This window comes from Alnus glutinosa, chromosome 8 (genome assembly GCF_958979055.1).
Source record: "Alnus glutinosa chromosome 8, dhAlnGlut1.1, whole genome shotgun sequence".
NCBI classification, from domain to species: domain Eukaryota; kingdom Viridiplantae; phylum Streptophyta; class Magnoliopsida; order Fagales; family Betulaceae; genus Alnus; species Alnus glutinosa.
In genome coordinates, this window is record NC_084893.1 from 24,436,136 (window position 1) to 24,461,810 (window position 25,675).

A 25,675-nucleotide genomic window follows, 5' to 3' on the forward strand; every position below is an offset into this window, starting at 1 on the left:
TCAAGTTCTTTTTAAAAGGGGAATTTGGGCCTTATGGTGTTTAGAACTTGGGTTCACCAAGTGTAAAGGGCCTTGGCCACCTACTAAACCATTGGGCCATTTTTTTTATTATGTCCTCATATTGCAATTTTATTCCACTTATTATTTACAGTGTTGTATTTTAAGATTATTGTTTCTTTAATACATATATTGAGGAATATATTTTAATTGTTGAATTTATATTGTTATATATAAATTGTTTGATGCCTAGAGACCTAAAAATAATTAACAATACCATATACGCTGGTGTGTTTACAGTAATATCCAATAATGCAATGTCTAGAAAAGTTCTGGCAAAGAAAGTCTTGGGATTTAAGTGTGTCCAAGTGACCCCCACTCACTTTCCTGGGAACTCACCTGGTTGCACATTGAAAAATGCTGTTTACCCCATTTAGGTATTGGTTTGTTATATTCCTGGGGTTATTAAGGGGCATCTATAAAGTTATTAGATGTTAATGAAGTCGCAATTATCATATTGATTTTGGGGAGCCACAGCATCCCAAATTTGGATGATAATTGCATCAAGATTACACACACGTAATTATCATTATGATTTTGGGGGCCACAGCATCCCGATTTTTAATGATAATTACATCAGGATTACACATATAAACATCATAAAGAATTTTGTTAGATGTTCATAAACTGCAGATTGATTATTATGATTTTTTGGGAGAGCCACAGCTTCTCGATTTTATAATAATCGCATAAAGATCGTACACGTGAACTTCATATAGAAAAATTAACATCGTCTTGTAATTAATTCATAAATTTAATTACTTATCCCCAAAGGGAAGTTTTTATTTTTATGACTTAATTAGAATAAGATAACAAATTTAGTATTAAAAGTAAAATTTCTTTCGGTTGCCCAAATGTACGAAGAATTTTATTTATTAATATTTAAATTTGCTTTAGTCTTATTAATAAAGAGTAAATTCCATGCGTGATGCAACCTTTGCCCACAGGTAGGTTGAAATTTACTATTTAAATTGGCATTGGCTAATTTAAAATAAAGTTGATATCGTCTTGTAGTTAATTCATAAATTTAATTACTTATCCCCAAAGGGAAGTTTTATTTTTATGACTTAATTAGAATAAGATAACAAATTTAGTATTAAAAGTAAAATTTCTTTCGGTTGCCCAAAGGTACGAAGAATTTTATTTATTAATATTTAAATTTGCTTTAGTCTTATTAATAAAGAGTAAATTTCATGCGTGATGCAACCTTTGCCCACAGGTAGGTTGAAATTTACTATTTATTATTTAAATTGGCATTGGCCAATTTAAAATAAAGTTACTTCATAGCATTAAAGTATTTTTATTTTTTGTGATTGCAGCTATTCCTGTTACTCTGCCTTTTGGTGGTTTTATATTCCAATACATTATGGTAATATTTTTCTGACTGGAAAAGGATTGATATGCCTTTTCATTTGAGTGTTTCTAATTCCATTATGGGAATGAAGGATATTGTAGTTTAGCTTAAGTCCCTAAAGATTGAGATTTTTTAAGTCATTATTGGTCTATTTCAATTTTTGAATTCTCTCTTCTAAGTGTAGAATTTTATCTTGTAACACACGTAAGGATAAATGGTTAGTAAATAAACTTCTAACCATGTGTGTTCAAGGATATGAGAGAATTCATAAAGTGTTCACATGATTACTCATGTCAAGGGAAGGACCAATAAATGCAATCATGTCCAACACTTAAAGCATGAGAATAAAGTGCCAATAAAGTATTATGGCAATCAAAATACCTATTTCTCATGCAATAAGAAAAATTAAGGGCATATAAAGAAATATTGCATGAAGTATAAGAAATGACTTAAAATAAAAAATAATCTTCATATTTAGTATGTCGTGAATCTCTTTTAGTGACTCATTCAAATATATTGTGGATTGATTATGGTTTAACAATCCACATTGTCAATACAAATGCAGAGTCCTTTTTAAAATGGATAACACGTGTTTATAATTTGAGCTTGTTGGGATCTATAAGTTAATTTTAAAATTCAGTTATAATTTTGACCTCAAAAAATGATTTATATTCCATAATCTTTTAGAAATTTACTTTTCTAGTTTGGCTTGTTAAAAATTTCAATTTTATTTTAAACTTGAAATTTTTCTTATTTTTTGTGGAATATTGGTTGGGGTTTATTTAAAGTCTATTTAAAATTAACCTACGTCCCAATTTTTGAAACAAAATTATTTGTTTATTTCTGCATAGTGATGTTGACGTAAAGTAGAGTCTTTGAGAATTTAAAAAAAAATGCTATTGTTATGGCTTTGGAGATTGAAATATATCTCTATACAGAAATAAAAGTTGGTAATTTACTGACTTTGGTACTTGTGTGGGCTACATAAGGGAAAGCATACCAACAAGACCACTAGAGGTGCCAAAGAGAGCATTTTGAGATTCTTGAGATCATGTAAGATGTTGACCTTTTCATACTCATTGCCTAAATGGTCAGAGATATTTTTTTATCTTTTTAGTGACGACCATATAAAGTTTATGTATCTCTATCTTCTAAATATTAAAGCTGGGGTATTGAATGCTTTCAATATCTATAAGGAAGAAGAAGAGAAACAATATGAAAATCATAAGATCTAATATAGGCATAGAGTATTAAGGTAGGTACACACAAAGGGGAAATGATTAGTAATACTAATCTGCTATTACCCTTATAGAGTAAAGCTTTGAAGACCGTTATGTATATGTTAAACATGATTTCATCTAAGGTTGTCCTTATGACACCTTTTAAAGTATGAAATAGATGGAAGCTTAGTTTACATTATTTACACATATATTGCCTTGCTAAAGAGAGGATTTATAATCCTCGCCTTAGGAAATTAGATTCAAGGACAACCAGTGGATCTTTTATAAGCTATCTAGTAAACTTTAAAGGGTTTTAATGTTTTATTATCCTTCATATAATCCTAGAGTTGTTGATTGTAAAAATTTCTAGAGGATGCAGAACCTAGTGGGAGTGCTCATTCACATAAATTGGAATTTGAGGAAGCACTAGAGTTGGTCAAATCTCCTCCTCATAGAGGATGATTGATTGTATTCAGGGAAAATCAGATTGATTATCCTGAGCCACAATCATTTCTAGAACAACCAACTCATACAGAACAGGTTCAAAAGTCTATTCTCCCATTGCAAAATGCAGAGGAAGTAGAATTAAGAAAATCCTATAGAATAAGGAGATCAATAATTCTTAGTGATCATGTTGTCTGATGTTGACATTGGACATAAAGATGATCCAAATTTGTTTTCACATGCTATGAGTGGAGAAAACTCCACATTGAGATTCAGTGCCATGAAGTGAGAGTTAAGTCCATGGCTGAAGGGTCGAGCTAGACTCGTAGCCAATGATTTTACTCATAAGGAAGGCATTGATTATCGTGAAACATTCTCTCCAGTGTCTAAGGATGGTTCATCAAGATGATCATAGCATTAGTAGCTTATTTTTGATCTAGAGCTACATCAAGTGGATGCGAAAACAACTTTTCTGAATGGGGATCTTAAAGACGAGGTTTACATGAAACAATCAAAATGTTTAATAAATAACAGTCAGAAAGCTTGCAAATTAAAAAATTCTATTTATGGGCTGTGATAGATCTCTCATTGGTAATATACTTTTTACAAGGTTATTGTTTTATTATTTATTGAAAACCTTGTTAATTAGTATATATACCATAAGGTCAGTGGGAGTACAGTAATCTTTCTGGTCCTATATGTGAATATTATTTTTGCAAGTGGTGATTTAGGTTTGCTACATAAAGTTCATTTCACAAAACTTTGAAATGAAGGATTTGGGTGAAATCTTTTATGTCTTTTGACATAGAGATTCACAGAGACATAAAGAATATTAACATTGTCTCGGAAAGCCTACATTGAAAAAGTTTTGGGAAGATTTAGAATGAAGGATTATGTACCTTCAGTAGCAATTAAGAGGGACCAATTAAATACAGATTAATGTCCCAAAAGGTATTGGAATAAGGGCAGATGAAAAGTTTTGAGTGTCTGCATTATACATAACCATATGATTGACAATAAATATATTGAGTCAATAAAGTGCTGCAAATAAAGTCTTGCGGTATATGCAAGGAACCAAGAAGTACAACTTAACCTAAGGATACACTTTCCATTTGAAGGTGGTTAGTTGTTCAGATTTGAGTTTTACTGATTGTGTAGATAGTAGAAAGTCTACTTTAGGGTATATATCTTTTTATTGAGAGATATATCTTAAAGATGCAGTATGCAGACTATGGTTACTACGTCTACCAAGAAAGCTAAAATTCTAGCGTGCTATGAATTTAGTACACAGGCATGATGGTTGAGACATTTTGTTGAAAGTCTCAATATTGTCGATTTTTACAGTTAGACCATACAGATACTCTGCGGTAATTCTACTATAATCTTCTTTTATAAGAATAAAGAGTAGAAGCAGAAGTAAATCGACATCAAGTATCTCAGTACGAGAGATAACATTAAGAGACATAAAGGGTCTATTGAGCATATAAGTACTGAATTAATGATTGCGGATCCCATGGCTTAAAGTTTACCGGTAAATAAAGAATAAAGTCATGCGAAATATATGAGACTCATTAATTCATTTTTTGCTTGGTTTGTCTCTTTTTTGGTCTATAGACATAAAGTTATTATAATAAAGATTTTGTGCACATTTGTTATTTTATCCATGAGGATAAATAAAGTTGGACCCGAATGACTTATAGGAAGTTCATTCATAAAGCTTGATTATCCATAAGGTACTCATGTAAGGAGTGTTTTACATCGTGATACATGGAAGGGACGACCTAATTTTATAATGGTTTTACCGCCATGATTTGTGTGAAACATTTCTTATCTGAGTGGAAGGATTCCATAAGTGATTGGCCAAACTAAAGAACCTAATACCATAAGGTTATGTGTCATAAAGGCCAAGTGGGAGAATGTAAGATTTTATCTCCATATATGGCCTATATGCCACATAAGGAAGCATTTATTAATAATTTAATAAATGAATAGTATATACGGTATTACAGTTAGGTAATTTAATTAATTTAGATTACCGTAATGGAATCGATTAATTGATTTAAAATCAATTAATAATATTGTTTCCTTGATGGGAGGAATAATACGGTACTTACCATATTTGAGGGTCCCTGACCTAGCCTATAAATATACAGCCTGTGTACACCATCAGTACGGCAATACAGTCATAGGCATAGGTTAGAAGAGGAATAATACGGTACTTACCATATTTGAGGGTCCCTGACCTAGCCTATAAATAAACAGTCTGTGTACACCATCAGTACGGCAATACAGTCATAGGCATAGGTTAGAAGATCCCTCAAACAATTTTTTCTTGTTCTTCAGATGGATCGTGGAAAAGCTTAAGCAAACATGGCTAGAGGTAAGCCTGAATCCTGTTTTATTCGTTTTCCGCTGCGCATGTTAGATTAAGTAATATGTTGATTATTTCTATCAATTTCTCCAATATAAATTAGATTAGCAAAGATCCAGCAATTTCGCAAGAGAAATGTTCACTTCCCAAATTTTTATTTTTAAAAATGATTATCAATTGATGTGTTATTATTCTATAAGATGATAATATATTTTTGGGAAAAATATATATTAGCCCCCCAAACTACCACCCATTCTCCGGATGGCCCCTCAAATACCAATGCTTAGATTCTGGCCCTCAAACTACCACTTTCTGATTTTTTGGCTCCATCCGTCTATTTATGCCGTTAATTCTAATAGAAATTGGCCAAAAACCCTAAAATACCCCTCTCTTAACCGTGACAATTTCAAAGTATAAGAGGGGTATTTTTGGAATTCTGTTTAGAATTAACGGAATAAATAGACGGATGTGGCCAAAAAATCAGAAAGTAGTAGTTTGGGGGGCCATCCAAAGAAAGGGTGGTAGTTTGGGGGGCTAAAATATATTTTTTCCTATATTTTTTAAAATGACAGATAACATGAGATTGTGACACATTATTTAGAAACTAAATTTTTTTTTAAAAAAAAATTGGTATGTATAGCACTTTTTCATTTCTTAATAGATTCACAACGGGTATGAATTCAAAAAGAGATTCAATAGAAATAGGATGTTGACACATTGTTAGTTCTTTTATTGGGTGTGCTAAGATATCGTAGATACTTCTCATTTTTTGTTTTCTTCATTTTTAAAAAGTACTCTTTTATTACTAAAACGTTCTACCTTTACATATAATATATGATTTCTTAAATTAGTCATCATATATATATAGAGTGATAGATTGAAATAATGGGCAGAGAAATGCAAGACATCTTGAGACTATAGCGGGGATGAACACCTTCAATCACAACAATTGTAATACGTAAAAAGTAGAATACATATGAAAAAGAGTAGAACCTACTACTGTGGTTGAGAGTTTATAAGCTACACAACCTGCAATGCGACCTTTTTAGCATACAAACTTTAGATATTACTTAGACACACGGATCAGACAGACAACATAGGACGAAGGATTTGTCTAATTTTGGTCGGTTTATGTCTCGCCAGTAGCACCGTGTCCTGGGTGACCATGACCGTGTCCATGGCCGTGGTGACCATGTCCACGCCCGTGCTTATGGTCACCATGCTTGGCCTCCTCCACAGCGTCAGTTTAGACATTTTCCTCTACAAAAATATCAGTCGAAGAAGTTAAAGGTAAAAGGTAATATTCAAACTAAAAGATAAAACGTCACTTACTTATCATTTGGATCTTTTATTACTTTTACAATCATACTCTTAAACTCAAAAAATGTCAATTTAGTGTATTTATTTTTCTTTTTCTTTTTCTTTTTTTAATTTTACCATTCGGTCAGGATGTTAAGATTTTCTGTTCAATCCGATCAAAATTTTCAAAATATCTATGTTTTATATATATATATAATTGAAAGATTTAAGTATAGGTATTTTTACAAATTCAACCAAATTCAACCAAATTCTGACTAATACTTAAATATTTAATTACAATTTTTTTCTCTTTTTTTTCCTAAAAAAATGAGAGGTATTTTAGGAATTTTGATACCCTTCTTCTAAAAATTATTCTAATGTATTGGTGAAATTGAAAATATAGACCAAATTTACAATTTTCAAAATTTATGAATGTGATTACAAAAGTGATAAGTGATGTTTTTATAAACTATAATTTTACTCTGGAAAGTTGTGCATTTCAAAAACATAAGTGCTTAAATAAATTCTAAAAAACGCATGAAAATGATAATAATGTTTACTAATTAAAGAGACATATTTAACTGAAGAAAGGAATACACTCACGGGTTTGAGCTGCCTCAGAGACATTGGAAGAGGTGAGAAGCACAACAGCAAAGACAAGAGCAAGGAGAAGAAAAGTCTTGGAGTAACCCATTTTTGTGTTAATAAGGAAGAAGGATTGGAGATAATGTAGTTGGGAAACACAAGATTCTGTGTCTTAGTAAAAGATGAGTTACTGCAATATTGTGGCTCTCCTTATTTATAGACAAGTCTTGAGAGAGAGAGAGAGAGAGAGAGAGAGAGAGAGAGAGAGAGAGAGAGAGAGAGAGAGAGAGAGGGAGAGATTGGTTGTTTTTTATGATACTAATAGGATCAGTGTGCCAACTAAGCATTGGAGTCCGAGATTAAGTAAGGCACTCACATATTTGACTTAAAATATAAAATTTAAAACTTAAAAAATTAATTAATTAATTATTATTTTTAAACCCTACCTCTGTAGTAACCTGCAAGCCACCCCAAATGGTGTGCAGCCACATAGGCCGAGAGTGGCTCGCAGGCCACTACCCTCCGATCCCCAAGGGGATGGCAACTTTCTCTTGTTTTTTTTTTTTTTTTTAAAAAAATAAACTTTTAATTTTAATATATTTAATATTTTTACATTTTTTTATTAAGAGTACCGACATATGTCATCATTATATTGATGCTAATGGGGCATGGAAACCGTCAAGTATTTTTATAAAATTTGATTACAAAGATTAAATTATTATTTTGGCCTATCTCAAGGATCTCTGAATTATATTTTATATCGCATTGAGTGATTTATAATTTAAGCCAACCACAATGATTGATTTCGTATTTATCCCTATTTTTTAATATTTAGATAGCTATTTGTAATTTAGACCAACCACAGTGACTGATTTTACATTTATCCAAATTTTTTTGTTTAGAAAAATAGTTTAGTTTAGTTTTTTTTTTAGTTTTTTATTTTATTAATTTTTGACTTTTAAGAGAATAGGGTATTACAGGAATATAATTTTTTTTTTTTTAAAAAAAAAGGTAGCCTTTTTGACACACTTTAATAGTTTGATGGGTCACTTTAGTACACTAGTCACTTCATAGGACTATTTTAAAAACGTCTATTAGTTCAGATGACCTTTTTATATTATTTTCTAAAATTAAATATGTGCCATTAAAAAAAATTACTGTAATTCAGCACATAAGCTAAATCTAATACCAACAATGTTGTCATTATACAGAGTCGAGCTAGGTTTCGTCTAAAGAATGAAAATCATGGTACGTGGTTATCAAAAGTGATGTACCCATCTATATATATCACATTCATTTTCACCAACTTGTAAGCAAATATTGGAGCTAGCTTTATGTTCTAATTACCATCTTAATGGATTTAGGTTAGAGCCAAAGTTTTTTAATAATCTTTACAATCTCTGAAAAAGAAATATGACTATAGTCACATGATAAATAATGTTTACACGTATATAATATGTGATCTCCTGACCTAACTCTTTGGGAAAACCATAAATAATGTGCCACCTAATTTTCGCACCGCTCTATGATATCTAGGAATGGGTGAAACATTATATATATATATATATATATATATATATATATATATATATATATATATATATATATATATATATATAGAGAGAGAGAGAGAGAGAGAGAGAGAGAGAGAGAGAGAGAGAGAGAGAGAGAGAGAGAGGTGGCAGAATATTTGGCATGGCAATGTCGTACTTGTGGTATATATATATAGGACCCATGATATATGATTATATGTTTCTGTTTCACAAAACTATTTAATTAATCATCATCAAAACCATCAACAATCACATGCATGTATGCTGGTTTCTTAATAATTGGGCTTTTTATTTCATGCAAAATGGAGCCGCGAAGAAGTTTCACATCTCACATGGCTTTTGAATATCTTCATGATTTGTCGCTTCGATCTCTATCAATCTTGTTCCCAAATAGCTAGATTTGCAAATCAACTGGGGATATATATAACCAAATAGGTTGGTTGCACACGTCCCTCCTTGCGTCAATGGGGGCACAAAAAAATTGGAAACTTTCCCCAAACTTTGGCAATGAACAACAGGGGACCACGTGGAACTGTGTTATCTCCTTTCTTTGTCTGACTGTGTTATCTGGAACTGTGTTATCTCAGCAGGCCAATGATTGTTGTACGTTACTTTTGTCTACATTTAGGTATGTATATGGATTTCATATACGTAGGACTCACATGCATAGGTCTATTAGTGTACATAAAGTGATGTGCAAATCTCATATCAGTATTGTTGGAACTGTATCTTGTCTCATTTTTGTGTTTTTCCTTTTTCTTTCTCTTTTTCTTTTTCTTTTTTAAAGTACAACCCGGATCAATGCCCAACAGGAGAGGGTCCTGACTCCTTACTACTACGAATATGGAACCGGATGAGCAATTATCAATTGAGAATGTGGGATGAACACAGTAGTGGGACAATGAAATGGAAATGATATTTCACTCAAATTGGGAAGTAATTATTTTAGAGTAATACCAGACTTTTTTCACTTGAAATAAGATTTTCTTCGTTTCAAATTAAATGGATATTATTCATTTAGAGCACCAGCAGCATATGCCGTATAATGATTTCTTTTCTTAAATATATGAAAAATTTCAAGAAAAATTACAAAATAGCTCCCACAGCATATGCCCTAAATATACATGTTTCCCTTGAGTAGCTACAATGTTTCCCTATGTATTAGGTAGCACTCTAGCTACCCAATATACTCTATAATAATAAAAAATTGACAAAAAGTAAGAAAGAGAAAAAAGAATTGGTTGGTAGAATAAAATGACAAAAAGTATGAAAGAGATAAAAGAATAAAATAAGAGTAAAAAATAGTATTTAATTGATATAGGAAAATATAAATGAATCTATTGTGAAGTGTTTTTTTATAGGGAAGCAAAAAGTAATTTTGTTCCCTAAATTTAGGGAAAATTGTTGGGTAACTGCTGCTAGTGTTCTTAGAGCATTCATAGTAGCTTCCCTAAAGGGGGTCTGTTCCCTAAGTTTTAAGAAAAATTTCAAAAAAGTTACAAAAACTCATCCACAGCTGCTTCCCTAAAATTTTCGTTTCCCTGGGCAGTGAATAGTGCTTCCCATTCACTTCTCATTCAATTGTTTATTCACAAAATATATTATATGAGAAATGATCCCTATACTCATTTCTCACAACAGCCCCACAACAAGCTGACGTGGCTGGTAATATTTTATTATTTTTTTACAAAAAGAAATGAAAACAAAACAAAAAAATAATAAAATATTACCAGCCACGTCAACTTGTTGTGGGGCTGTTGTAAGAAATGAGTGTAGGGATCATTTCTCACATTATATCTCTCATACTTTATTCGCCTTTCCTACTATTAATTAAAGTAAAAGTAAAAAAATATATTATATCTTTCCTACTTTATCCTTCTTTTTCTTACTTTTAATTAAAGTAAAAATAATAAAATAATATTTTAATGATATATAGAAAAATAAAGGGAAGCTGCTGTGGGATGTTTTTTGATAGGAAAGTAAAAAGTAGTTTTGTTCCTATATTTAGGAAAAATTGTTGGGAAGCTACTGGGAATGTTTTTATGGTTCGAATTTAAAGTTAATACATCTAATGGCATACATGATTTCACATTATTTAAAATTTTAAAAGACGTGTCAACATTAACTTCACATACACTGTTAGATGTACCAACTTCAAATCCTGACCTTTCATTTAAAATAGATAATATATTATTAATATCCATTTCATTAAATAAAATAGAGAGGATCCTATTCCCTTTCACTTCTACACTTTTTAAGCTAGTTTTTAAAATTAATATTAAATTTGGAACAAATTATTATTAAATTTTAATCTAATTGTAATTTTTAAAGCCACATCAAAGAATGCGTCACTGTGTATAACAGTTTTTATTATTATTATTTTTTTCATTTTTTACAACTTTCTCTGTCTTTTAAATTTTATTATTTTTTAATTGAAAATATGACACGTGACAAAGGTATTATAGAACTATTTCAACAAATGAGGTATTTTTAGCACTTTTCGGTAGTTTGGGGGGCCATAGTACGAGGGTTGGTAGTTTAGGGGTTACTTAAAAAACGACTGGTAGTTTGGAGGGCTTAAATGTAGTTTTTCCAAATTTTAAGGAAAAACTTCACTTATAACCCTTGAACTTTCACTTATTTTGAAACAATGTACTTAAACTTTAAAACATCTTAATTTAAGGTATCTATTTTTCAAAAAGTTTAAATCTAAGTTATTCGTTAGAATTTTCCGTTAAATTTTTTCAAAATTTTCAAAATACTTTTGTTTTTATTTTTTTTTAAAAAAAAATTATAAAATTTTTCAAAGATTCAGGCATGGGTATTTTTTGCAAATTCCGTTAAATTCTGACCATTACCTAAATCCTAACAATTTCTTTATTTCTTTTTTCCTAAAAAATGAGGGATATTTTGAAAATTTCGACAGGATTTAATGAAAAATTCTAATGAATGACTGAAATTGAAATTTATGAAAAATGAATACTCTGAATTGAGACGTTTTAAACTTTCTTCCATTTTTCTCAATTTACTTGGTAAAAATAATCCAAGAAAATTATCCATTCAATCATGCCTTTTAGATTTTTGTTATTATTATAACATTAGGTCGTGCTCCTATAATGCTAAAGTATACAACGATGGCTACATTGCAAACATCGAAGAACAGCTACATGACATATGTTTGTGTGAATGGTTACATGACATGTGTGTGTGTCATGGATGGAATTATATCGTCTATGCTTCGAAAGAAACGTTTAGCCGAGGCGACTAAAGCTGACTTAGCGGAAGACTGAGGTAATTAATCAAAGAACAATATCTTTAATTTTGCAAGGAAAAACGTCTTGGTTTTTTATCCAAAATTATAAAATAAGCTTGCAGGCTAAAAGAAAACTAAAACTCTGTAGAATATTTGAGAGAGAAGTTTTTGATTTGATAATAATTCAATTGATTGAGTTTTTACATAATAAACAAGCCTATTTATAAAAGATAAATACTTGAAGAGAAAGTAAACATAATCCTAGTAGTAATAGTAAACTTATTCCTAGTAGCAATAGTAAACCTAGTCCTAGTAATAATAGTAAATCTAATCCCAGTGAGGAAAAAAAGTAAATAAAGCAAATTTAGTCATAATAAGTAAAGGAAATAAAATCTTAATTGTAAATAAGAAAATAAAATAAAATTCTGGTTTAACGATCAAGTATTTCATTTTGTACTTCCATTGTCTGAGAACTGGTAAATAACTAATCAAACGGCGTTGTTCTAATATTATTTTTGACATTTTTTCTATTTTTCGTTTTCACCGAAAATATTGGTAAATTCCGTCCTACATGAGACACCCCTACTTGAAAAAAACTCATCCACGAGTTTTCTTTGTGATATGTCACACATGGTTCTTCGGGAGAAAAATACTTGAAGAAATTTACGTAGATAGCACTAAGAGTACACGACTTTTCTTTTTCATCTCCTTCAATAAAAATTCCTCCAAACTTTTTTTTTTTAATGTCATCTTCAACTTTATTGTTTTCTTCAAATGAATCACCATTGTTATTTGTTTTTGTGGTAATCATGATAAACTACGCTTGTGGTGGATATTCTTCCACTGGTACAATAGTTGGAACCAATGGTTGTGGTTGCACATATTGTTTCTTTGACGGCAACTCTACTTTTTCACCTTAACTAACATTCTCTTCATATACGGGTTTTCTATTCGAAGATTCATAAATAGGATTACAAACAGGTCGAACGCAACTTACATCATCGTCAAGGAACCTGTCTACAAAAGGTTTCCCTGTCAATCTAATGATAGTGCCTTTTATATTGCGAAACACTTATTGTGTCTCTTGCTTTAACTCCATGAATTCAACCCTTGAGATACGGTGAGATTGAGTGGGTTTGCTCACCACTCGTATGAGATCGTTCAAGAGTTTACATATCACTTGCAATTGCTCTTGATATAGTGCCTGTTGTGATCGTGCCTTTGATCATTTGATGTATCGCTGATAGTTGGCTCCTGAAACATCCTCTCTTGAAAAAGACATTGTTATAGAAGTTGTTACTGTAATATAAATTGGTCATCGAATCTGGATAACACCGGCTCTGATACCCCATGAATTCGGCTCTCAAAAGAGTCCCTCCCCTAATAGCAATTTTTAGGAATATTTGAGTGCAAATAAATAGACAATTGATAAGAAAATTGTTATTAGGATAAACTATATTTATTTTAAAAAAAAAAAAAAAAAAAAAACTAACAAATCATTTTGTTTTGACCGAGGTGGGAAGTAGTTTGCCACAATTTTTTTTGCTTTTTTTATTTACAATAGCACACACCTAAAAAGCAAATACATATGTAATCTCAAATTGCTAGTGGGTGGAGAGACGACGTTCAAAATTTCTCTTAACTCCGCGCAGTGCCATTGTGGACCTTGTGGTATTACTCAAAAGAGTTAATTAGTGTTAGTTGTCGGCTTTGGTTGGAGATAGAGAAAATAATATGAAGCTTTTCTTGGGTTTACTTTAATTATTAGTTCTTTTATTGGCCTAGCTAAGATATTGTAGATGCTTTTCATTTTTCATTTTCTTCATTTTTAAAAAGTACTCTTTTATTACTAAAATGTCACTTTAAACTATTCTTTTCAAGGCTTTTACCTTTATATATAATATACGATTTCTTGAATTAGTCATCATATATAGGATGATCGATTGAAATAATGGGCAGAGAAATACAAAACATCCTGACACCACAGTGGGGATTGAACACTTTCAAGTACAATAATTGTAATACATAAATAGTAGAATAAAGATGAAAAAAAGTACAACCTATGGTGCAACCTTATTGGTATACAAACTTAGATAAGCTACATATTACTTAGACACATTGATCAGACAAATAACTTAGGATGAAGGATTTGTCTAATTTTGGTCGGTTTCCGTCTCCCCAGCAGCACCGTGTCCTCATGGGTGACCATGACCATCTCCATGGCCGTGGTGACCATGTCCATGCTTGTGTCCATGCTTGTACTTATGGTCACCATGCTTGGCCTCCTCCACAGCATCAGTTTGGATATTTTTCTCTATAAAAATGATCAGTTGAAGAAGTTAAGGCCAGGTAAAAGGTAATTTTTGAACTAAAAGAGAAAACGTCACTTACTTACTACTCTAGATCTTTCATCACTTTTGTAATTATACTCTTAAATTATTTATTTATTTTTTTAAAAAAAGTCAATTTATTATATTCATCTTTCATTTTTTTTTTTTTTTTTAATTTTACCATTCTATTAAGATGTTAAGATTTTCTGTTAAATCTGATCAAAATACTCATTTTATATATATATATATATATATATATATATATTAAAAAAAAAAATCAAAGACTTAGACATAGGTATTTTTACAAATTTTATTAAATTCTGACTAACACTTACGAATTGGTGAAATTAAAAGATGGATACACTAAATTGACACATTTAAAGTTTATGAATTTGATTGCAAAAGTAATGAAGATAAAAAATGATAAGTAAAGTTTTTTTAAATTATAATTTAACTATGGAAAGTTATGCATTTCAAAAACATAAGTGCTTAAATAAATCCTAAAAAACACATGAAAATGATAATGATGTTTACTAATTGAAGGGACATATTTAACTGAAGAAAGGAAGAAACTCACCTGTTTGAGCGGCCTCAGAGACATCGGAGGAGGTGAGAAGCACAACAGCAAAGACAAGAGCAAGGAGAAGAAAAGTCTTGGAGTAACCCATTTTGTGTTAACAAGGAAGAGGATCGGAGACAATGTAGTTGGGAAACACACTCTAAGAAAGATTCTGTGTCTTAGTGAAGGATGAGTTGCTGCAATGTGGCTCTCCTTATTTATAGACAAGTCTTGAGAGAGGGAGGGAGGGAGGGAGAGTTTGGTTGTTTATTATGATTCTTATAGGACCAGTGTGCCAAGCATTGGAGTCCGAGATTAAGTATGACACTCACATATTTGACTAAAAATATAAAATATAAAATTTAAGAAATTAATTAATTAATTAATTTTTTTTTAAACCCCACCTCTGTAGTGACCTGCAACCACCCCAAATGGTGCGCGGCGACATAGGGCCAAGAGTGGGGCCACTCACCTCCCCCAAGGGGATGGCGGCTTTCACTTGTTTTTTTTTTAAAAAAAAATAAATAAATAAATAAACAAAAATAATAATTTTAATATATTTAATATTTTTATATTTTTTATTAAGAGTATTGACATGTGTCATCATTCTATTGGTGCTGGTGTAGCACACTAACAGAAACCGTCAAGTTTTTTGACGAAATTTGACTGCAAAGATTAAATTGTTATTTTGGCCTACATCGATAACTTCTGAATTATTTTTTATATCATATAAAGTGATTTGTAATTTAGTTCAACCACAATTATTGATTTCGCATTTATCCCTATTTTTTAATACTCATGGAGCTATTTGTAATTTAGACCAACCACAATAACTGATTTTGCATTTATCCATATTTTTTTTTTTTTTTAGAAAAATAGTTTATTTTAGTTTAGGTTTTTTTTTTTTTTTTTTTTTTTAAGAGAATTGAGTATTATAGGAATATAATAATAAAAAATAACACTTTTGACATACCTTAGTAGTTTGATGAGTCACTTTAACATACTAGCCACTTCATAAGACTATTTTAAAAACGCCTATTAGTTCAGAGGACGTTTTGATATTTTTTTCTAAAATTAAATATGTACCATTAAAAAAGAATTACTATAATTCAGCACATAAGCTAAATCTAATACCCACAATGTTAATGTAATTATACAGAGTCGAGGTATCGTCTAAAGAATGAAAATGGTAGTACGTGGTTATCACGTATATAATAATATGTGATCTCCTGGCCTAACTCTTTAGGAAAACCATAAATAATGTGCCACCTAATTTTCGCACCGCTCTAATCTTGGAATGGGTGAAAGTCTTATAGCCCCTCCCCAGCCCTCCCCTCCCCGAGCAAATTGAGCAATGATACACATGAACGGAAAAGACACCCACTTTTATAATAAAAATGTGGGTGTTGGGCAGGATGGAGTCATAAGTTTTTATGGACAGGGGGCAATAGCAAAAGAAATTATTTGGTAGGAATCAAATAAACTAAATTTTTATTTTTACCTTATATTTTTTAGGGCTCCCCCTCCCTCCGTCTATGGTGCTGGGAACAGTTTACCAGCAAATCATTTTTCATGTATATATATATATATATATATAGGACCCATGATGTTTATGTTTCACAAAACTATTTAATCATGGTTATATATACGACCGGTGATGTCTCTGTTTCACACGACTATAATCAAAACCATCAACAATCACATGCATGTATGCTGGTTTCTTATTATAATTGGGCTTTTTTATTTCATGCAAAGGCAAATGTGGAAAGATGTAGCCTCAAAGAAGTTTCACATCTCACATGGCTTTCCTATATCTTCATGATTTGTCGTCGCTTCTCGATCTATCAATCTTGTTCCCAAATAGATTTGCAAATCAACGGAGGATATATATATATATATATATATATATATATATATATATATATATATATATATATATATATATATATATATATATATATATATATATATATATATATACAAATCAACCTATTATAGCAGTCTCAACCAATTTTTAATTTTTTAACAATAATTAATCCAATAATTAATTGAAGCTACCCCATGGCATTGTTTGATATTTCTTTGATTAAAATTAAGAAATGGAGCCTATTTAAACTTGAAAAATTATTACAACCTAAGAGCATTCACAATAGCTTAGTCATTTTCATCTTTAGGTTAAAATGACTAACCAATTCACTAAAATGTCTATCAATCCAATTATACAAATTAAATGCAAAATGCATTTGTGAAAAGTTTAAAAAAAAAAAAAAAAAACTCTTCACACACCCATTACACACACACCCTCTCACATGTGGTGAAATCCATGTGGAGTTGCACTATTCACACATCCATTTCTTTTTCTTTTTTTTTTTTTTCCTTTTTTGTTTCTTTTTCTTTCACTCTCTCTCCCTCTCACCAAAATTCATTTACGCCATAACAATATTTTAATATATCTTCGAATCTGAAAAATTGTATTTCAAATTTTGTCTATATGACAAAATCCATACTTGCTATTTTAAGCTTACACTCATGTAAATCACCTCAGATAAAAACAAAAATTTTACTGACTTTATAACAAATAATTATCAAAAAATAAAAAAATACTTATTGTTGAAAATATATCTAAGAATGAAAATAAAGAAAGATTAAAAAAATATTTAAATAATAAATAAAATAAATTTTAATTAATCATTTTGCATATAAAAGTCCTTAAGACATTGGGAGTCCTCTAACAGGTTGCACACGTCCCTCCTCGCAACAAAAAAATTGGAAACTTTCCCCGAAGTTTGAAAATGAAAAACAAGGCCTCAGCTCATGAAAAACAAAACAAAGAACATCTGGACCAGGTATTGTCTGGAACTGTGTTATCTCGGGCTTGTTTGGCAAAGACATGTACAGAACAGAACAGAGTAGTGGGGTTGTTAGTTTTGAAATTAGTAAAAAGTGATGATGTGATATAAAATAAAAAGAATTTGTATAAAAAAGTGAAAAAGTTTTGTATTGTAGTGAATTTTTTTATTTGGATAGTAATAAAAAATTATTGATGTGATATAAAAAGTGAAAAAAGTGAGAATGTTTTGACGTTGATTAGTAGTGAAAAATATAAAAAAAAAAATGAAAAAAAAGTACATAAACAGTGTCATGTAATGTTGCTAGATGACGTACCATCTTACATCATTCATTGTCTGTAACTTTAAATGCCTATGCCTACTTGTGAAGAAACAGGATCCGGCTTCTATGCAGTATTTTAAGGTAGTGGAATTTAAGGCAAAAAAAAAAATGCAGGAAATTTAACTCATCATCAGGGATGGGCAAATTATCCGCCTACCGTCTACCGACCGCTTACTGAATCGAACCGAACTGCCATCGACCGCCTACCGACTTAACTGACTAATTTCGATTCGGTAATCGGTGTAAAATTTTATTCTGAAAGCCGGATCGGCAGCCGAACCGAACCGAACCGCCTTTTAAGCGGCAATCGAACCGAACCGCATTTTATTCGGACCGATTAATCGAACCGACATAAAACGAAACGACGTCGTTTTAGTAAGAACGAAACGTATGATCTTTTTCTTTTCTTTTTTTTCCCTTTTAAAAAATTAAAACGACGTCGTTTCGGTTTCATTACCCATTTTAACCGAATGTTAACCGACTTAACCGACCGCCTATTAACCGCCTTACCGACTTAATCGATTGCCTATTAACCGCTTTACCGACTAAACCGATCGCCTATTAACCGCTTAACCGACTTAACCGACCGCCTATTAACCGCTTAACCGAAATAAATTCACCGACTACATTCCGACAAAAGTCGGTTAACCGACTTAACTGCCTACCGAACCGACGCCCACCCGTACTCATCATCTGCTTTCTTCTTCCTTTTATAGTATATCTTTTGTAACAAGTTTGACCGGTCAATTGCACGTCATTAGAAAAGAAGAAAAAAAATCGCAATAAGAAAAAAAAAACGTATATGTTTTCTTCTCCAATAACACAGGTTAGGGTCTATTTAAATTTACAATTTAAAAAAATAAAATTTTAAAATAACGATTTTAAAATATATAATTTAAAAAATAAATTTTTAAAAACACAATTATGTATTTAAAAAAATCGCAATTTAACCTTTAAAAGTACGATTTTAAACCAAATCGTTTGAAAATTGCATTTTTAAAAAATTACGTCTTAAAAACATAAAAAATATGCATTTTTGAATTGCAGATAGGGAAGTACTTTTTTGAAAACGTATAATTTACCTTGTCAAATCGCAGTTAAGAGAGTTACTTTTTTTAAAACGCAAAATTTTAAAGGCTAACATACGATTTTCAAGGTCAAACTGTAATTTTGTCAAACACATAACTATATTTTTAAAGGTCAAACATGTCGGGCTTTTTTAGTTTTTGAACCGTTGTCATCTCCTTGGGGAGTAGCTTATAGGGATGGCTGCGCACCATTTTGGGTAGCTCACGGATCATTTTTATTTTTTTATTTTTAAAAAAAGTTTTTAATTTTTTTTTTTTTTACCGAGCTTAAAGTCAAATCTGTGAGTGTTATAGTTGACTCTTGGACTTCAATGCTTACTTGGCACACTGATCCTCTCTCTCTCAAGACTTGTCTATAAATAAGGAGAGCCACATTGCAGTAATTCATCCTTCACTAAGACAGAGAATCTTTCTTAGAGTGTGTTTCCCAACTGTACATTGTCTCCAATCCCTCTTGTTAACACAAAAATGGGTTACTCCAAAGACTTTTCCTCTCCTTGCTCTTGTCTTTGCTGTTGTGCTTCTCACCTCTTCCAATGCCTCTGAGGCAGCTCAAACCGGTGAGTTTCTTCCTTTTTTCAGTTAAATATGTCCCTTTAGTTAGTAAACATCATTATCATCATCATTATCATTTTCATGTGTTTTTTAGAATTTATTTAAGCACTTATGTTTTTGAAATGCACAACTCTCCTCATTAGTAAAATTATTCTTTAGAAAAACTTCACTTATCACTCCTTATTTTCATTACTTTTGCAATCAAATCCATAAACTTTAAACGTATCAATTTAGTGTATCTATCTTTCAATTTTACCAATCTGTAAGTGTTGATCAGAATTTAGCATAATTTGTAAAAATACCTGTCTAAGTCTTTGATATATATATATATATATATATAATGAGTATTTTGAGAATTTAGATCAGATTTAATAGAAAATCCTAACATCCTAACGGAATAGTAAAATAAAAAAAAATAAAAAATAAAAAATAAAAAAATTGAAAGATGAATATATTAAATTGATATTTTTTAAAATTTAAGAGTATAATTGCATAAGTGATGAAAGATTTGGAGCGGTAACTAAGTGACGTTTTCTCTTTTAGTTTGAATATTACCTTTTATCTTAACTTCTTCAACCGATCATTTTTATAGAAGAAAATGTCCAAACTGACGCTGTGGAGGAGGCCAAGCATGGTGACCATAAGCACAAGGATGGACACAAGCATGGACATGGTCACCACGACCATGGACATGGACATGGAGATGGTCATGGTCACCCATGAGGACACAGTGCTGCTGGCGAGACAGAAACCGACCAAAATTAGATAAATCCTTCGTTCTATGATGTCTGTCTGATCAATGTGTCTAAGTAATATGTAACTTATCTAAGTTTATATTCCAATAAAGTCGCATTGCAGGTTGTGTAGCTTATAAACTCCCAACCACAGTAGCAGGTTGTACTTTTTTTTTTTTTTTTCAAAGAAATAAGATTCTAAGCAGTTAATAAAATGGAATGTTGAGTTCGTTGTGTTTGATGGCATGGCACTTTCTTGATCTGTTTGAGAGTGATGACATCAACCAAGCTCTCCAGCTCTCCAGTCTCAGTCCGTATGAGAGTTGTCTTGTAGGAAGCAAAACCAAATTACTTGCAATATTGTAATTTGATGGAGAGACTCATCAAATTCCACAATCTTCTCCTTCTGATATGTCATTGTCAATGCACCATCTACTCCACGTTGTTTATTTATTAACTTATCTTGTTAAGTAATTAGGTCCAAAATAACAGCAAATATATCTATTAAAGCGTAGTATAAACTTTTTAATAGATATACTTTTTAAAGAAACCACACTTATCTAGTATTTTATTGACATAACCTACTTCTTCTCCCTTGAAAAAACATGCAATGTCAAGGAAAACATGCTTCACAGTGTCCTCCAACCCATCATAACTTATTCTAATTCTTTCATGAATTTTTTTGTTAGGAACTCTTTTGTATCTATCCAACGCACTTTTTCGGGCAAGCATTTACTAGATAGATCCGAACCCATCACTACTAAAGCCAGTGGAAGGCCCCTTGCATAACCTATTACATATTCTGTGAGTTCCACAAAATCGTCGTTAGGTTCACCACTTTTGAAGGCATGTCGACTAAAGAGCTAAAGAGCTTCATTGGAATCCAACTTATTCACCCAATATACGGAATCAACTCAATGTACCCAAAGTAAATGTTTATCTCTTGTTGTTACGATGATTCTACTTCCTAAGCCAAACCAATCAGCTTTTCTAGCTAGCTTTTCTAATTGGACTAACTGATTCATATCGTCAAGAACTATAAGTACTCTTAAACAACGAACCTCTGCTTTATCAAAGCAATTCCTTGATCAACATTGTCAACCATTAGACTTGAACCTCCTAGGATCTTCAAAAGAAGTCTATTTTGCAAATGGATCAGGCTGTCCTTGTGTCTGGAAGTTTCTCTAATGTCTCCAAAAAAACAACTACATTCAAACTGAGAAGCAATCGAGCTGTATATGGCTTTGGCGAGAGTTGTCTTACCAATTCTACCAGTTCTGAAGATTCCTACAATGTATATACTGCCATTCTTCTCTATATTTAAAAGCGACTTCACCTCTTGTACACGAACCTCTATTCAGACCGGATACTTGGCAACTTGAAAGTATGGATTTTTCACTAATATCGAATTCACCCATTCAATGATTTTGTGAATAAATTTAGGCTCATTCCTACCAATATAAAAAGATAAGAAAACATCTAATGAGTACTTTCACAATAAAAAGAATAGGAATATGATTTAGTTTCAATGATTAAATTTTTATTCTTGTTTCTCCATAAGCAATGACAATGGTAGGCCATAACGTAAGGGATAATCTTCCCCTCCCAAAGGGCCAATCCTCCTACTGACTACTATTCCTTTTATTAGAAGACAAAATCTAGAATAATTTAAAAGGAAAGGCCCAAGAGTGGTTAGAAATACCTGTTCCCCAAATTCTTCCGAGACAAATTGGCCACTTTTTTTAGCACATTCTTCCACTTCTTCACCTTCATTACATCATTCTTGAACACTTTTTCAAGTTTAGCGAATGCTTCTCCAACACCATTGGTTTGGTGACGTACTTCTGAAGGATCTAGGTCGCAGAACAACGGTTTCCCTGTTGCCCCCTGTTTTTCTACACTCGAGGATCTTTATTAGCTCGTCCAAACACCATCGGGCTGATGTGTAGCTTTTAGAGAGTACCATGATTGAAATCTAGAACTCTTCAATGGCTTTGACAAGTGCCGGTGAAATTTCCAGTCCACTTCTAAGCGTGTCGGCCATGAAGGTGTGGATTCCTTTTTGATGCAAAGCTGCGCATAGATGGGTAGTAAAAGTTTTGCGAGTATCTCTGCCTTTAAAACTCAAGAATACATCCCATCGAGGAATGGAAGAAGAAGAGGAAGCAGCAAGACTAATAGTTACTGGAGAAAATTCAGAGTGAATTGCAGAACCCATTTCTGGGACGGACAAGTCAGATCTGTAGACAGAGGAGAGGCTGAAGTCCAAAAGAGAAGGAGATCCGGCTAGTTGGGTCACAGATTGATCCAGATTGGTGTGATCGGGTTGCTGGAATTTGTAGAGAGAAAGGTTGAAGGACCTAACTCGGTCGAGCAGAGACGGGGCTTGAGCGAGCTGGTATTGTTTAGTTCTATGAAAAGGATAGCAAGTAGCTCACATAGAGTGGGTAGTTTAAAAAGATAATTATAAGTGTTAAAGTCTTACATTGTTTAGCTATTAGGTGAAACTGAGTTTTAAAAAGAATTTTATGAAAGCTTCAAATTGAGTAACTTTTTTCGGGTGATAACACAGATGTGGCTAACGCTTTTTTCTAAGTCGTTACAAATGGTACCAAAGCCACTTAGTAATGCGCCATCTAGCTAGTACTGCCAGTACCGCATGACATGGCCCTAACGAGCACGTCAAGAGTTTATGGATGGGAGTTTGTAACACTCCGGTTCATATTGGGAAGATGAGTAGCCCACACAAAGAGTGTGTAGTTTATAAGATATGTTTATGGGTGTTAAATCCCACATTGGTTACTTATTAAGTGAAACTAGGCTTTATAAGTGATTTTAGTGAAACTTCAAATTGACCAGTTATTTTGAAATGATAACGCAGATCTGGCTAGTGCTTTTCTCTGGGTCGTTACAAATTGTGTCAGAGACAGGTTGTAACATCAAGCCTTGTGGTACTGAATCACTGCATGACGTGATCCTGATGAGGACGTCAGAAGTTTAAGAGTGGAGTTTGTAGCATCTCGGTCCCACCAGTCCCATATGGGAAGATAATGAGTAGCCCACATAGAGTGTGTGGTTTATAAATATAATCATGAGTGTTAAGTTCTACATTGCCTAATTATTAGGTGAAACTAGGCTTTATATAGAATTCTATGGAAACTTCAAATTGACTAGTCTTTTTGGGGGTGATAATACAGATGTAACTAGCTGACGCTTTTCCATGAGTCGTTACATAAAGGGGATGCTCTCCATGTTGTACATGTATCGAGGAATGAAGAAAAGAATTCATGCATATATGGCAAGTTGATTGACAATGCCAGAGTTATTCTGAATAGTTTGCAGAATTAGAAGTTGACTCATGTCATAAGGAAGGTAAATAGAGTAGCTATCATCCAATCTCGTCTACATGACATATATATGGACGTCATGGATGGAATTATATCGTTTATGCTTCGGAAGAAACGTTTAGACGAGGAGGCTAAAGCTTTGTAGAAAACAATTAATTGTGTATCTATCATCCAATCTCGTCTGGTAACAAGAAAAGATTCTGGAAAATGCTTGATGGGGGACACTCATCCGTCCCCCATCATCCATTTATAATAAAATAATAAATTTTTATTAAAAAGTAAGCTTTGATGTCACATCAAAGCTTACTTTTTAATAAAAAATTATTATTATATTATAAAAGACTCACAGGGGACGGATGACCGTCCCCTGTGTAGCAAGACTCAAAGATTCTATTCAAACGTTTAGACGAGGTGGCCTTGGTTCAGTCCTGCTCTTCAAATTTGGCGATGGTGAGTCTATCTAGTTTGATCATTTTGTTGATTAATTGGCTTATAGATAGATTCTTATATATATAGATAATTTGGACATATTTATATTTATATTAGCTCTTATTGTGTTTACATCATCATCAAGTAAAGCAAATTCAAATATATGAATACAATATATCAATTAATGTGTGTGATAAAGGGCTTACATCAAATTTCAAAAGAAGACATCATTTGTCAACTCTAAAATCTCTAATTAGCAAAAGCTTGAACAAATATTCACTGCCGAAAAGAACATGAATCCATTAAATCTTTTGGTACAATTTTATCTTAGTCCAAACTTGTAAACTTTTTTTCTCTTTGTAAAGCAAATAGAAATCAAATAAATCAAATTTAATGTCTTTGTCATGTGAAAAAATTCCAGGACATGCACCAATCTATTGACCAAAGCTCAACTGAAAAAAGCAACAAAGGTGAATTAAGTATAGGAAAAATGTTTCTAGTGTAAAACTTTCTTGAAGAATACAATACCAGTTGTTAATTATAATAAATTTTGAAGCCGTACGATCTCATCCAAATTGAAATTAGTGAAACGAACTAAGTCACATAAGATAAAGAAATTTATTGTTCTATATATATATATGGACAAACTAATAGCAATTTTTAGGAATATTTGGATGCAAATAAATAGACAATTGATAAGAAAGTTGTTATTAGGATAAACTACATTTAAAAAAAAATAACCAATTATTTTGTTTTGCCAGAGTTGGGAAGTAGTTTGCCACTTTTTTTTATTACTTTTTTTTTTACACCTAAAAAGCGATATATTACATATGCAATCTCAAATTGCTAGCGGATGGAGAGACGTGTTCAAAATTGTGGTGTTTCAAAAAGAGTTAATTGATAATTAGTGTTAGTTGTCGGCTTTGGTTGGGGATGGAGAAAATAATATGAAGCTTTTAATTTTCTTGGGTTTGCTTTAATTCTTGGTTCTTTTTGGGGATGTAAATTTGTTCGGCTGAGAACCTGTAATCGAGTACCAACCAATAATCGAAAAACTGACTTGGTACCCGATTATAAATAACCAGTAATCGGCTACCCCGGAGCCGATTATCGATTTTAGTCTTTTTAAAAACTCGCTTATAACCAGGAAATCGGCTATCCGGTTCCGAAGCCAGTTGGTACTTTTTGATAACCAGGTACCCTGAAGCCAGTTACCAGGTTTAGCCAATAACCGAAAATCAACTTCGAATTTACACCCCTAGTTCTTTCTTTTATTGGCCTCGCTAAGATATTGTAGATAATTTTCTTTTTTTTTTTTTCATTTTT

General features: G+C 31.9%; 2 long non-coding RNA genes across 2 annotated transcripts; one reads left to right on the forward strand and one right to left on the reverse strand.

Moving 5' to 3' along the window:
• Positions 1 to 14,044: 14,044 nt before the first annotated feature.
• On the reverse strand, positions 14,045 to 15,289 carry LOC133875204 (uncharacterized). Its single transcript, XR_009901440.1, has 2 exons — positions 15,044 to 15,289; positions 14,045 to 14,450 (listed from the first exon to the last, which is right to left on the reverse strand). It is a non-coding gene; the product is annotated as an uncharacterized LOC133875204 (long non-coding RNA).
• A 4,313-nt stretch (positions 15,290 to 19,602) lies between these two features.
• LOC133876383 (uncharacterized) lies at positions 19,603 to 21,008 on the forward strand. The gene is made up of 2 exons (XR_009901528.1): positions 19,603 to 19,844; positions 20,432 to 21,008. It is a non-coding gene; the product is annotated as an uncharacterized LOC133876383 (long non-coding RNA).
• Positions 21,009 to 25,675: the final 4,667 nt, after the last annotated feature.